The sequence below is a fragment of the Ailuropoda melanoleuca genome, chromosome 15, assembly GCF_002007445.2.
Source record: "Ailuropoda melanoleuca isolate Jingjing chromosome 15, ASM200744v2, whole genome shotgun sequence".
Lineage (NCBI taxonomy): Eukaryota > Metazoa > Chordata > Mammalia > Carnivora > Ursidae > Ailuropoda > Ailuropoda melanoleuca.
The window spans coordinates 29,088,906-29,103,487 of NC_048232.1; the positions used below are offsets into that span (position 1 = coordinate 29,088,906).

At 46.8% G+C, this 14,582-nt stretch overlaps 1 long non-coding RNA gene across 6 annotated transcripts in view; it reads left to right on the forward strand.

Annotated features, from left to right (window-relative positions):
- The window catches only part of LOC117796313, a 61,180-nt gene extending 50,812 nt beyond the window's left edge, over positions 1 to 10,368 (forward strand). For all 6 annotated transcript variants that reach the window (XR_004620702.1, XR_004620697.1, XR_004620698.1 and 3 more), the window contains one exon: positions 9,292 to 10,368. This is a non-coding gene — a long non-coding RNA (uncharacterized LOC117796313). The remainder of the gene's footprint in view (positions 1 to 9,291) is intronic.
- Positions 10,369 to 14,582: the final 4,214 nt, after the last annotated feature.

Sequence of the window (14,582 nt, forward strand, 5' to 3'; positions counted from 1 at the left end):
ACACTTGCCAAAGGGGAACAAAATGAGGTCAATGGACAGCAATGCTTTCCACAGAAATGAAATATTTTCAGTGGTTTGTTTGCCACATCTCCATTTTTGTTGTTTTGTTTTGTTTTGTTTTGCAGCACAATAGGCTGCATACCACTCCTGCCCAAATGTCTATAATCGAATCCCTGGGACCCGAGGATATGTTCACTTCTATGGCAAAAGGAATTTTGCAGACGTGACTAAGCTAAGAGATGGAGAGATGGTCCTGGATGATCTGTCTGGGCCCCAGAGCATCACAAAGGTCTTGACAAGAGTGGGGCAGGAAGGTCAGGGCTCCAGAAGCTGCAGCGCTATTGGCTTTAGTGATGAAGGGGGCAGATGAGAGCCAAAGGATGCGGGTGGCCTCTGGAAGCTGGGAAGGGAAAGGAAAGGAGATCCCCCCTGGAACTTCTAAAAGGAGCCCCGCACTATGTCCTTATTGTAGACTTCTGACCTCCCGAGCTGTAAGATAATAAGACCGTATTGTTTTTAAGTCACTAAGTCTGTGGTCATGTGTGACAGAGGCAAGAGGAAGTGAGCATGGAAAGTCTTCTTCATCTGCGAAATCAAAGCTTTGGACCTGTTTATCCCCGAGGCTCTTTCCGGTCTGCAGTTGGAGCCCTCCAGGTCTGGATCTTGGGCAGGGGACAGACAGGGTTGCTCCAGGCCCACGGTCCTGCCTGGGCAAGCGTGGGGTTTGGGTGCTCAGTCCACACGAGGAACACAGGGGTTAATCTAAGGCACAAACATGAGCAGTGATCAGTCTAAAATGCAAGCAGCAGTTTACTGGCAGCCTCTTAAAAGCACATGACTCATTCAGAAATACAACATTTGGTCGATGACGATGTCAGACTTTCAGGTAAATTTAATCAATGGACAACCACTATTTTATTTTTCTCCAAACCAGAATTTCATATGGCATTTCATTCCATTAGCCTTGATATAAAGTGGCAGTTGATAGCAAGCCATATTGACAGGCCCTCCTGGGCATAATCTAGTAGTCACCTTAAATCACTTATTCACTGCATGATTCATGGCACGCCAAGGAGCAGGTAGTCACTGAACATTTCAATATAAAGCTAAAATAACAGAATACTCAGAATCTTCTATTTGGGTTATTTAATCCACCTTAATGAATTTGGAGGCATTTGACTGCCTCCCAGCATCTCAGTCTTAACACATGCAGCTCGTGTTCTTACCGTGATAAAGGGCAGCAGGCAGGTGCTTCTTGGAGTGGAGGTGGATGGGGTGAGAGTGTCTGACTTTCAAAGCTGCCGTCCCCAGGAGCTAGACCCTGCAGTGGGCTCCCGCTCGGGACAGCTGTGTTTCTTTGATGCGGCAGGTGATGAACATCATTCTAGATCACAAAGTTTTCTTGATCACTTAGTAAATGTCAGCTAGTCGCTAGGGGTTTAAAGATGAATAAGGTTCAGATCCTATCCTGGAGGGTCCTCAGTCTCAGAAGGAAGAAGAGAAGTCCTAACCCAGGGAGTTTCTCTGAAGTTTTTGAATTATTTCCCACTGACAAGTTATTTGGGGTTAGAAATCCTAGTGATGCGAAAGCTAATAGTGACTTCAGAAGCTAGTTTCTCGTAGCTCTTTACTTGCAGAAGTCTAAGCAAACAAGTCTTGATGTTGGAGAAGGAAGCAGACCCAGCGGTCCCTCCCGTCACTGGAAAGTACCGGAGTGAGACAGATGGTACAGGGGGCAGAACTGTCACCCGGGGAGAGGTGACATCACTAGAAGAATAGTTAGGGGAGGTTTTTGCACGGTATTGGATTACTGTAGGACACCGTTTAGCTCTTGACAATGTGTACTTTGAGAATCTGAGAAGGAATTAAATCAGACCAACAGAAAGTCCAGCTATGAACAAAAAATTCCATAGTGGGCACACATTAGGAGTGAAATGTGAACCCATCAGAAAGGAAGACAAAGCAGACCTCTGCCAGCAACAGAACAAAGACGAGGGTGGTTGAGTTCCCTCTGGGGTTCTGCTTTAAAGAAGCATGACTCTGAGAAACAAACTGAGGGCTTCAGAGGGGAGGGGGGTGGGGGAATGGGATAGGCTGGTGATGGGTAGTGAGGAGGGCACGTATTGCATGGTGCACTGGGTGTTATACGCAACTAATGAAGCATCGAACTTTACGTCAAAAACCAGGGATGTAGCGTATGGTGACTAACATAATATAATAAAAATATTATTATTAAAAAAATAAATAGAGAAGCATGTGGTGCTACAAACAATTCAGTCCAATCTGATTCTTCTAGTAGGTGAGCCCTTTGGGTTGGTCACGTGAGTATTCTGCCCAGAAGGTAGACGTGCAGTAATAGCGAGAACCCAGAGATGTAAAAAGATTAAATCCCCCACCCCCGCCCACTGCATCTCTCCTGCTGCCAGGGCTTGTTAGAATCACAGAGCTGTGGCCCGGCCACAGCCTGCGGCGGGGAGAGCAACAGTCACTGAGGGCAGGGTTCTCTATGTGAGCTGTAGTCCTCGGTGTTGAGGGGCTGGTAAGGGACAAAGGCGGGCTCTGCCATAGAAGTTTCCCGTCATTTGGGGAGACTGGCCATATCAGTGCAAAAACAACCACCCAAGAGTTTCAAAGTGAAATAGCCATCAAAGTTTACAGTGTTTCCTGCAAGAATTGAGGGCAAGGGGTTTAGTTTTTTTGGAAAAAGTGGGCCTTGGGCTGGATTTGGAAAGAACCAACCGGAAGGCCTTGGGCTGATCACTAAGAGAAACCCACACATCTCTTTTTTGCATATGATTTGTACATTAGCTGCTCACTGGTGAGCTAGGATAGACAGTGTGGTGGGAAGAGTCCAGTAAGAGAGACCTGAATCTTAGTCACCGCTCCCAGTTCTGCCCTTTCCTACCTTGGTGGGTGAGGCACTATAAATGTCTCCGAGCTATTTATAAAACAGAATAAGACTTATCTCAACATGTTTTTAAAAAGATTAAGATTACATAAAAATTATGTAAGATGCCAAACTCTAGCCTTTTAGTTTTCCTCCACAAATTTTTGCGTATTCTATCTCTTGCCTTTCCCTCCAAGACAAATAACAGGCAGGAGTCTGCTTATGCAATACGAGGCGGAGGCTCCCAGGTACTCACACTAGTGACCTAGGAAAGGAAGTAAGAGGGTAAGAGACCAATCTGTGCCGCAAAGATAAAATCGTAACCAGTCAACACATTTTAAGCAGTTAATGGGAAACTTTAAAACGGTGAGAAAGATTCTTTTTTGCTGGTAAAATAAATGACTCTAGTGGATTGACTTTACATACGATGCCTGATCTCATTCTTGTACAGTAGCAATGACAAGAGCTGACCAGCCTAGGTCTCTCAGCTTATGCGAGGACAATAGTTTGAGTCAGCCAGGCTCCCGGGACACAGGCAGGAGATGGTCAGGGTGCCTGTCCCATGGCAGAGAATTATCCTTTCCCTCCTATCCCACCAGCAGTCAGAACGCAGAAAATGTGAGAGAGGCGAAAAGCCGTGTTTGCATAGCTGGCCTGGCCCTCAAGCATCAGGCTTTCACAATGAGACCAGTCTCCCCCTCAGGTTAGCACAAGTAAGAAGGTGGGGAAGGCTCTAACTCGTGGCCAGGGATCAGCTCCCCTGCAGACCAAGTCAATGCGATGCTGGGGGTAAAAGACTGACCTTCTCCTTGCTGCGCTTCTTTCCCTCCCTTTCTCCTTCCATTTCCTTCTTTCCTCCTTCCCTTGCTATTTCTTCCCTTTCAAAAGTCAATCACAAATTCTTCAAGAAAACCAACCTTAAGACAAGGTCAAGGAAGTTGCACTGTTTGTGTCCCCTTTTCCGTATGTTCTGATAGGACTTCCCTCCTTCTGACACTGACACACTTTCTGATACAGCCCCTGGCAATGAGCTGAGCGCACAGTAGGAGCTTTGATAGTCACGGGGCCAGAGGCAGGGATCAAGGGTGTGCTTCCCAGATGGATAAAGGCTCTGCCAAGAGAAAGTAGTTGTCCTCTGAAGGGACCATGGAATGTACCTACCCTGCTCCACGGCTCCCCTCTCTTTGACCACAGACACACAGAAGGTTACCTTCCTCTGACCTCCCTGGCTATGGCATTTCATAGGGTTGCTGTGTCTGACAGTGATCTCAGCCCTGATTCCAGCTCTGCCACGTCCTCCCTACCATAAACCGCTTTTACCTCCTATTCCCACCCACTTAGCCTCTGGATTTGGCTTGATATTTACATCTCTGAGCTGAGAGCTGATCGGGTCTTCCCTGGCTACAGGGTGGAAATAGGACACTTATGAACAACTGATATGGGGGTGCTTTCTCTCCCCAAGACCAAGGATGGTGCAGTGGTTTGCTAGAGCCGCCGTAACCAGCCTCCCCAAATTGGGTGTTGTAAACAACCGGAATGTATCATCTCACAGTTCTGGAGACCAGAAGTCCAAGATCAAGGTGTTGGCTGGGTTGGTTCCTTCCTAGGACTATAGGGGAGAATCCGTTCCATGCCTCTCTCCTACCGTCTGGTGCTTTGCTGGCAATCTTCAGTGTAGAGGAACTGCCTGACTCTGCCTTCATGTTCACGTGGCATTCTCTGCATGTGTGTGTCTGTGTGCAATTCCATGCCCCCTTTTTAAAAGTGTTTATTTGTTTATTTTAGAGAGAGAGAGAGAGCATGAGTAGGGGGGCAGAGGGAGAGGGACAGAGAATCCAAGTGTGAAGCCAGATGTGGGGCTTGATCCCACAACTCTGAGATCACAACCTGAGCCAAAACCAAGAGTCAGATGCTTAACCGACTGCACCACCTGGCGCCCCCAAATCTCCCCATTTTTTTTAAAGACACCAGTCATACTGGATTAGGGGGCCACTCTATTCCAGTGTGATCTCATCTCAACTAATTACATCTGTAACAACCCTATTTCCAAATCAGGTCACATTCTGGGGTACTAGGGATTAGGACTTCAACACCTCTATGGGGGAAACAACTCAACCCCTAAGACATGCTGACTTTCCCTGCATGAGTATGTATTAGGCTTCTGACCAGACTAGAGGGAAGAGTGAGACCCTCAGAGAGTGCTAAATTTAGGGGGCACAAAATAGCTCAGCAGTCAAGATAAATATTATAATGATATATTTTTAAAAGTAAAAAAAAATACTAGAACAACCCAAGATGAACAAAATATCAAAATTGTAAATAAAAGCAGCATCTGACCCCACTGTCCTCTGCAGGGAGAGGCCTCTGTCTCTACTCTTGAATATGATTCCCTGGAATTTAGAACACCACCGAAGACATTGGTTTGGGTTTTAGAATTCAGAAGGCTCATTTACACTAGGAGTGAACTTTATTAATTTCCTACCTCAGTAATTCTCTGCCAAGTACACTTCTTTCAAACTATGTGTTTAATTAGAATACCTTGATTTCTCAGACTCACTTAAACACTTGCTGGAGGGGGGTCTCTCTGCTTCAGTTTGATGTCATTTGCCCCTGTCGATGTTCCCTAGTCTTTGGTGTTTTGTTTTGTTTTCTTTAAATACCAAATGATGGTGCACTTGACTGAGCGGGGCTCTCTCTGCGCTCCCCTCCCTCCCTGGCTCCCCTGGGGGTGGCCTGGATCTCTCCGGATGCTTCTTCCTCCTCATTTGGAAGGTAAGGGCAAATCTGGGGCGTGATGATGCAGTAGCAATTTTCGCAAGACTCATCAAACTCACCCACATGATTCTAGAGAAACCACCTCAATTCCTGAGAAATTAGCATTAAGGTTTTCCTTCAGGGGCCATCTTGAGCTATTTTGCCAAAGTAACAGAGAGAAAAGGTAGCAAGAGCAGGTAGGGAGGCTAGAACTGGGCCTTTCGAGTTATGGTGAGCAGCACAACCCTTTTGCAAACTGCATAGTTTGCGGCTTGTCTTCTCCGTGGCAGGCAGGGTGGATAGGGTGACTGGACATGTGGCCTTTGTTATCTCTGTGCCTAGGCTCTTCCAGCTCCTTCCTGGAAGGCCGTTTCTCTTTCCATCACCTGTCAGACACCCCAACTTCATTCTAACTTAATTTTAACACACACATCCAGCCCATGCATGTCTACTCCTACACCGGATTCATTTGCCAGCCACTTAATTCAGTAGTGGGGAATATTTCTGTAAGCCCTTGATTTCTTTAGTGAACTGCAAATATTGACTAGCCTAGTTTCCATGGTTATACTGAGGGGGAAGATGGTCTCTGCGGTGGGTTTGTTTTATCAACGTCCTGATCTATGCTGTTCATGAATCCCCTAAATTTCATAGCTTGGAGGAAAATAATAGCTCTCACTGTGTTAATGTGCACAGACTGCCCCGTCCTTGGCACCCAGCTGGAGTCTAAGAAGTCAGAGCTCTAATTACAGAACAGAGAGAGAAAATCTAGGAACCATTTGTTTAAGAATAAGGAAATTTCACAGGGCTAACATTTAGGCAAATGTGCTGTATTTCTTTCTCTCTCTCTTTTTTTTTTTAAAGATTTTATTTGAGAGAGAGAGAGAGAGCGCAGAGTGAGAGAAGGAACTCAAGTGGGGGGGTGGGGCAAGGGGGAGCCCACTCCCCACTGAGCAGGGAGCCCCGCCCTGGGCTCAATCCCAGGACCTCATGAGCTGAGCTGAAGGCAGACGCTTAACCGACGGAGCCACTCTGGCACCCTGTGCTGTGCTCCGGTATCCAGACGACCAACATCTAGGAGGCTGCAGAGGGCAGGGGTGACAGCTTGAGACTGGCCAGCAGGCTTGCTAAGAGCTAACTCCAGCTCTGCTATGGGGGGACTAGTTAGCGAATAACCTAGCTTCTCTGTTCATGTGTAAAATGAAAGGGTTAGCATATACGGTGGCGAAGAACCCTTCCCGCTTGAAGTCCGTGACACTTTGATGGCTCCTGTTCCTGGGTGAAGGGACACGCCCAGAGAAAATGCTTCCTCCCGTGAGCGAACTGGAATGGCAGTGCCTTTGAGTCTGTGTAAAGGTCGGTGCTGTCTTCGGTCACAATTCTTGTGAACTCAGTAAACTGCGCAATATTCTGGAAACAGCTGCCTCTCAGGAATGGTGTTTAAGTCATCCAGTGGGGAAAACAGGGAACAAGAAATCATGGCAAAACGCTCTCAGGGAGACAGAAGATGATGGAAATAGAAGCCGTGCTCTTTATAGAAAGAATCAAAAGCCATTGCACAACTATTTGTGTGAGTTGTGCCTAAAATGAATATTTTTAGTTTTTAGGCTTTGCTTTTTTTCCTTTTCTTAAAGAGCCAGGGAAATAGGGAAGGGAGAGATTTCTTCAGAAGTCAAAGAGGAAGAGGTGCTATTTGCAAGAAAGGAAAGATACGGGGAAGCCGGTGGATGGAGGTGGCAGCGTGTCTGTGCTGTTGCCTTGGGCCCCGGGCTCGCTGCGACCCAATCTGGAAGCTCTCGCGGGCTTGGCGGCAAGACCCTGGTGCTGTGTCTTCCCGCTGGCTTCCTGGGAAGCAGGTCGGCCGGGGAGGACTGGGCTCGGTGGTGCCGCGGTAGTTGCGTTACACGACAGCTGTGGGAAATTATTACGCGAACTGAGAGACAAACGGCTTGGGCGTGAATAACGTTAGCAACTCGGAAAGTCAGTAACAGTTCGTCATGTTGGTCTTCGCCCTAGACTGAGGTCCCAGCTCCTAAAGGAGGATCCCAAGTGCAGTAAGCTTTCTACGTTACTCACCTCCCGTTTTTTAACCTCCTGTTTTTATTTTGTCGGCTAGAGCTCGGAGCGCACGGCTTCATCTTACTCCATTTCTTTCCTCTTGGCCTCGAGCCACCCTCGTCTTTGTGCCATCATCCCGAACACACGCATGCTCACTGTCGTGCAGCGCTCTCTCATGCACACATGTACACACACATGTATGTGTGTTCCCTCACGCACCACGCAACACTCGTGTGAACACACTCTCTCACACATGCACACACTCATCCATGTGCATTCTCTCATACTCATTCACAAACCTCACACTCACATACTCACGAGTGACCACACATGTACACACTCACCCATGCACATTCCCTCACACACCACAAACACTCCTCACACTCACACATGCAAACACACTGACTTATGAACACACACACATGCACACACTCACCTATGTGCATTCCTTCACACTCCCGCACCACACAGTCTCCTCACACACACATTCATGCATGAACACACTCTCTCACATTCATGCACACACACGTACACACTCTTGCACACTGTCACGAGGCTTCCAGTTTGTTACCATCCATGTCCAGGCTGTGGTCATAAGGCCACGCTCTGAATTTCTTCTCACTCTTCCAGGTAGCTGGAACGCATGGGCCTACTGCTGAAAGCTGACAGCTCGCTGTGTTCCTATGTGTAACTGGTTTATTAAATGGTATAAATTTGGTGAGGAACCCACAGGAGGTGGTTTTATTATTTTTCCGTACAACCTTCCAATATGCTTTGTCAAATCTCCATTTCCTTCTCTTAATGGTAGATCCCATGGCTTCTCAGTTATTGTCGGCATCCAAATAACAGTCCCATCCAGATGAAAACATAATATATTATCAGCTTTAGGGCTCATTCACTCACTTCCCTGACAGCCGTCCAGGCACCCAGGATCTTTTAGAGAGGAGGGGAGCGTTTGGCTTTTTTGTTGCTTTTCACCTCTGCTTCTAACCTCTGTTGAGAGCAGGAGGGGTATGATAGAGAAAAGGGGCAAAAGCTTTTATGTACCTGTGGCTGCTGGAGTTTTCTCCTGGTGTTGACGGTCCCTGTCAGAGGTATCAGAGGGCCAGCTCGGGAAGGGGTGGCGGGCTGCCTCCCCACACACAGGTTCCTGATGTGGAAACCCAGCTGGCTCCATGTTTTCTGACTGTACCCCTCAGCTCCTACACCATCCCGCACCCCCAGGGCAAGGCAGCCTCGAGGATGCTGTAGTGGGAAGTCCGCTCAAAACTGACCGAGTTCTGCAATATTCATGAGCAGCTCACACATCCTCGTGAAGCAAAAATGGTGGGGTGCAAACCTCTCCATCGCTGCTGGTCTGGCCGTCCTGCTGTCCCTCTCGGAATGGCGGTGAAGGCAGACCTACACATCCAACTGAGGAGTGTCCCTAGTAACTTTTCTTGCATTTGCTCTTATTCTTCACAAATGAGGCTTTTGGAGCACTTGGCTTTTTGGAGGGAGTATCTGTGCTAGGCAATATTGTAAGAAAGCCCCACGATCCCTGCCCTGCATTATTCTGAGGTTGTGACTATGATGGGTTTCACTTCTATGATTAGGTCATGTCATATGGCACCGTGGACTTTAAGAAAGGGAAGCTGTTGGGGTGTGTCTGACCTAATCAGGAGAGTGCTTAAGAGAGACTGGGCTCTTCCTGAAAAGAGACTTGAAGTGGGAGAGGGACCGGACATGGGAGCTCTGTTTTGGACTTTGAAAGTGGAGGGGAACGCATGGTGAGGAGTGTGGATGGCTTCCAAGAGCAACCTTCAGCTGACAGACAGCAAGGAAAACACGACGTCAGTCCTACAGCTGTGAGGAACCAAGTTCTGCCACAACCAGGTGACCTTGGAGTTGAACGCACAGCATCAGGTGAGATCACCGCCAGCCAAGACCTTGATTTCCGCCTGTGAGACCTTGAACCGAGAACCCAGCTGCATGGGGCCTTGGCTTCTGACCTACAAACTGTCAGCTTATGAGCTTCTGTTGTTTTGAGCCGCAAAGATTTTGGTGATTTGTTACAAAGCAATAGAAATGTATGCTGCTCCTTCTCCTGCAAGCAGGGAAGAGGCAGAAAAGACTCCGGTGCTCTCCATCTAAGGCAACAATTCCCAATTCCAGCTAGTGGATCTTCTTGTTTGAGGCAGGTGGTGGGTGATGGTAGCTGGGTCAGGGAGCCCTGGAGAAACATCTGGCTGCCACTGGGGTCAGCTCCAGTATTATTATTTTCAACTTGGGATTTTAGCTTCAATTCCCAGATAAAACTACAAGACATGTACAACATCCCGCTACCCATGGGAAAGGCAGTGGTCCCTGTATCTTTGTCCCTTTGTAACCATTATGTTGACTCAGTGTGACTCCAGGGTGTAATTGTTCAGCGATTTTATTTTTGCTCCTATGGCTCCTTCGTTCTGTGGGACTAATTAGTCTCTTGCTACTGGATGACCATGACTTTTATGGTCACCGTCAGGTAATAAAAGGTCTTCTAATCAGTAATTAATACGTCTCATTCAGAGTAATAGCCCCAACTTTCAACTTGGCTCAAGGTCACAGCTGCCTCTCTTTGCCAGCTGCTGTGCCGGTTACTTGCAGGGTGGAGGGGAGCAGTTGACTTAGTTTTCCTCCAACTTGCTTTGATCCATCAGCTTCTCTTCCCCACGCTCAGCTTTCTTCCCTCTGCGAGACTGGAGGGGAAGAGATGAAGAGTGATGGAACGTTCCAGGCTTGTCTTTACTGTAAGTAAAAGATCCCTAATACAGGAGGGTGTCTCGAAAGCACCCAGAGAGAAGCCATGAGAAGGTCAGCTGTAACCTCCGTCATGCCTAGGAACAAGAGGCCAGCCCCAGACACACTTGGAACTTTCCTTTCCCTTCCCTGCTTGCCTTTCTCTATTTTACCCTGGCTCCTCCAGCTTCTCTGGCTTCAACATGCCCCTGTCCATCACGCTGCCTCATTTCCTTCCCCTGCGTCCCCCTCGGGTGGAGATGTTTCTCAATCTTCTGCCTTTGACTTGCTTCTCTTGTTTCCCTGGCTCTGGCTGTGGATTTGCATACCTACTTCCTTGTGGATGACCTCCAAAGCCAGGTTTCCAGCTCGCTCTCTCCTCTGAGTTCTCCTGCCGTGTCCCCAAGTATCTGGTGTGGATCTTGACCTGAAGGTGCAGTCTCCTATGATTCCCCATGTCTCAAGGTCAGGTCATCCCTCTCCTGCCCCTATTCCTCCTCCCTCCTCTGTGTTTTCTTAACCGTCCCACTGCCGTCCACCCCCCCTCACCACCACCAATCTTCTGCGGGCGGTCTTCCTTACTCCCTGCCCTGCATCCACTGCTGAGCCCTTCTGCTCTGCCTTTGCACGAGCTGCGCGTGGGGTCTCCTGCTCTCCCTCACGGCTGCTTGGCCGCGACACCTGCTGTGCAGAGGTAGTAACTGCTAATATTTCGGCTCATATTTGTCCAGCTTTTTTTCTGTCACTATATTAAGTAAATAAATATGATACATATATTTCCGTGAACTAGGATCATACTGGTCATATTGTTCTGTAAACTCATTTTTTTTCACTTAGCAATGCATTGTGAAAATCTTTCTAGATCATTTCATATTTGTCCACAATATTCTTCAAATACCGTAGTAGTGGAGGATTTGGGGGTTTGCCTTCTATTTTTTCCAACAGAGTCACTATGGCCTTTTCCGCTTCAGTTAATGGTGACCTGAATTCCCAGGGAAGGAAGAGGAAGATAAAATTATGCTTCACATGTGGTATATGCCACTCCTGGTGCCCCAAATTCATTAGGAACAGGCTGTGGTGTGAAGTAAACCCCGACATCTGACTTTAGAACGAGTGTCTAACAAGTGTTTGTGAACAGGGGAAAGGTGACGCGGGAAGGCGGGATGAGATGCAGAGCCTGGCCAGGTTGACAAAAGCTCTCCCCTGGCTCGGCCCAGGACAGATCAAGGGGACACTTCCCAAAGGGCTCGTGCAACTCTCCTGAAGGCCCTCTGCCAGCTTCGTGTCCGTCCCTGCACTGTGGAGAGGCACTGGATGATCCTTGACAAACACTCCCAGTCTGGGGGGGTTCCCAGGAAGGGGGACTTCCAGTGATTAAAGGGGACGGTCCCAACAAACCAGGACAGTTGGTCACCCTACTCAGTGGGTCCTACCCTGGGTTCATATTCTTCTCTGAAGGATGCCAATTGATTCCAGAAGGTTCATGGCCACCATCTCATCCCTGCAGGAAACTTTAATGTGGTTTCTGAGGGGAGGGGGCTTTATTTTCCAGCCAGAATCCTTTTATGTGCAGGAGAAATAAATGTTAATTATTTTTTATACCTCTGTTATTTTGGATTCTCTGTCACGGGCAGCCAAACCTAATCCCTACTGTTACAACTATATAAAAGTAATACTAATTAAATTCATTTGCATAAACTCACCAATTTTATTCTTAATTACTGTGATATGCAATAATGAAGTATGTACCCCAGAGTGCCATTGTAAGTTTTATTTGATTATAGCACTAAACTTAATTTATAGGTATGCTTGGCTTCCTTCAATAGTTTGTTGATTGCATAGTATAGCCATCCATTGACAACTTAGAATCTAACACAGGAGGACACATACTCCTTCTGGCATGTGAATGGAGACCCAGGGCACCAGGGCCCACTACTGAATTGGAATAAATAGTAGAATCCCTTTTGAACAAAGTCTGGGGGACAGCACTAACATACACCTCATGGCCAAAGTGCATTTTATCCAGCCTTCACTGCATGCAGTTGTTTTTAGAGACACGGTGTGACCTTTAGCATATCCACGTCTGTGAAATAATAAAGCCACTCTTTACATCAAGATTTTGCTGCATTACAGATGCTTGGAGAGGTTTTCAAAATTATTATTCTAGTGCTGGTCTGCTCCTCTTCCTCTCTTAAATAATCTGCTGTAGGCATTTAAAGGGTCTACTCATCCCAGGACATGACTATAGCTAATTTGCTGAGAGCCTCTAAACATACCCCAAGCCTGCTTAGGACATCTGCAGGGAAGTTAAATCATTTTAAGTGGAGGAATTAGGCTAATGTTTTCTGCTAGGAGAAAACTCTGGATCTTGGTACTCTGCACAAGGCTTGTAATGGTGGAAACAAATTATGCTGCAGAGATACAAAAGAAAAATAAATCCATCTTCTTTTACTAGGAGCTTGACACTTTTATTTAGAAAATTTATACTTCTGAATGCTTCTTTCATCCATTACAGATGCATTTCAAATGTGACTCTCTTAGGTTAATAGTCTATGCCTTAAAAACAGATCAGGGTGAAAGTGGGGATTGGGGCCACTTTGAAGTAAGAAAGAAAGAGGAGAGAGGATTTATCTAATGATCAGATGAATCGAAGAGCGTAACAAATCCTTTTCTTGCAAAATCAGGGAAACTCGGGTATGCCTGAAAGATTCGGAATAGAGAAATATTTGCTGGTGAATATCCCCAAGGTTTTAACATGGAAACCTAAGTGGAATTCTGTATAATGGACCATCAACCACAATGTGTCAGTTGTGGATGTACACATTGTGTGTGTTTTGAAGATGCTCTGCCATTTGTCGGTTCGACATTGAATGGTATTTGCTCTGCACATAGGATAAACTGGTGAGGGGAGGTTATTTGCTGGCGGCAACTTGGGGGAATTCTAGCTAAGGGAATAAAAGGCAGTGCTGAAGAAGATTCTGATTGGTGTCCAAATAAGGTCTACAGTGGGGCTCGTGGTGCTGAGAGAGGTTTGGTTTTGAACTAAATAGGCAGTTGCCCTTCCTCATTCATTCCAGGCCCTAGTGAAAGCCAAGTTGTCTACACTATGATTCACCTGTGTTTATGACTGACCAAGTCCATGCACTCTGTTTTCCCAGGAAATGGCGGGGGACTCACAGGGCACTACCCACCTCTGACTGCAGACACCGTACCTCGCTCTGTGGAGTTAAAACACCAGTAAAGGTCTTTCAAAAATGAAACCTGTCCTCACTAATCTTACTGCTCTTGTTCTTCTCCACTATTGACCCTTTTTTTGAATCTTCGTCTCCCAACCTGGAACATTCTTTCTGGAAAGATATCTGGTAATTGATTTCTTCACATTACCAAACCACTGTGAGAAGGGATACGTGAAGTCTCAACCAGTTGCTCTTGGCTTTTCAGCAGTGAGATCTGATTAGCCTCCTAAATGTATGCATGGCCCATGGGTAAGACTCCAAGCCCTGCTGTGGCAGACTTGAGCCCGCTTAGGGTAAATGTTAGCTCATCTATAAAATAGTGATTTAGAAAGATTGTGGACCACTCGCTGAGTCCTCTGTCATTGTGAATAAGCATCATGTTCTCCCTCCATGCCAGGTAGCATTATTATTTTTCTTAACATCTAGCTGGGGATGGATGGTGCCAGGGAAGTTTCCATCTTGCTCTCACAGAGGGCACCCCAGTGTGACAATGAGCTCATTCTTCCAGAGAGGGCCTATCTTAGCATTTGTTTCCTGATCGTGATTCATGGTCCTGAATATCTGTGACCCTGTGGTACTCCTTCTGGCTGGATTTTTCTACTCGGCTAATTTAGAATGCAGAATTTCATCTTCAGAGAAAGTTCAACATTTATTGTCCTTTACACACCCTCCCCAGGGTGACTGTAGGGGGTCAAGCAAGCAGGCTTCAGTGACTAGAGCCTGTTTGCACAGCTACTGTGAAGAAAAGTAAAACGTGTTTATCCAAAGAAGAGCCAAAAATGTGCAGCATCCCCCAGCCCCCACCCTCTTCTACAAGAGCTCTATCAGAAAAAGTGAAGTTCGTATTAGCCTTAGAAAGATCTTAAATTGTTTTGTTTTGTTTGTGGTTTCTC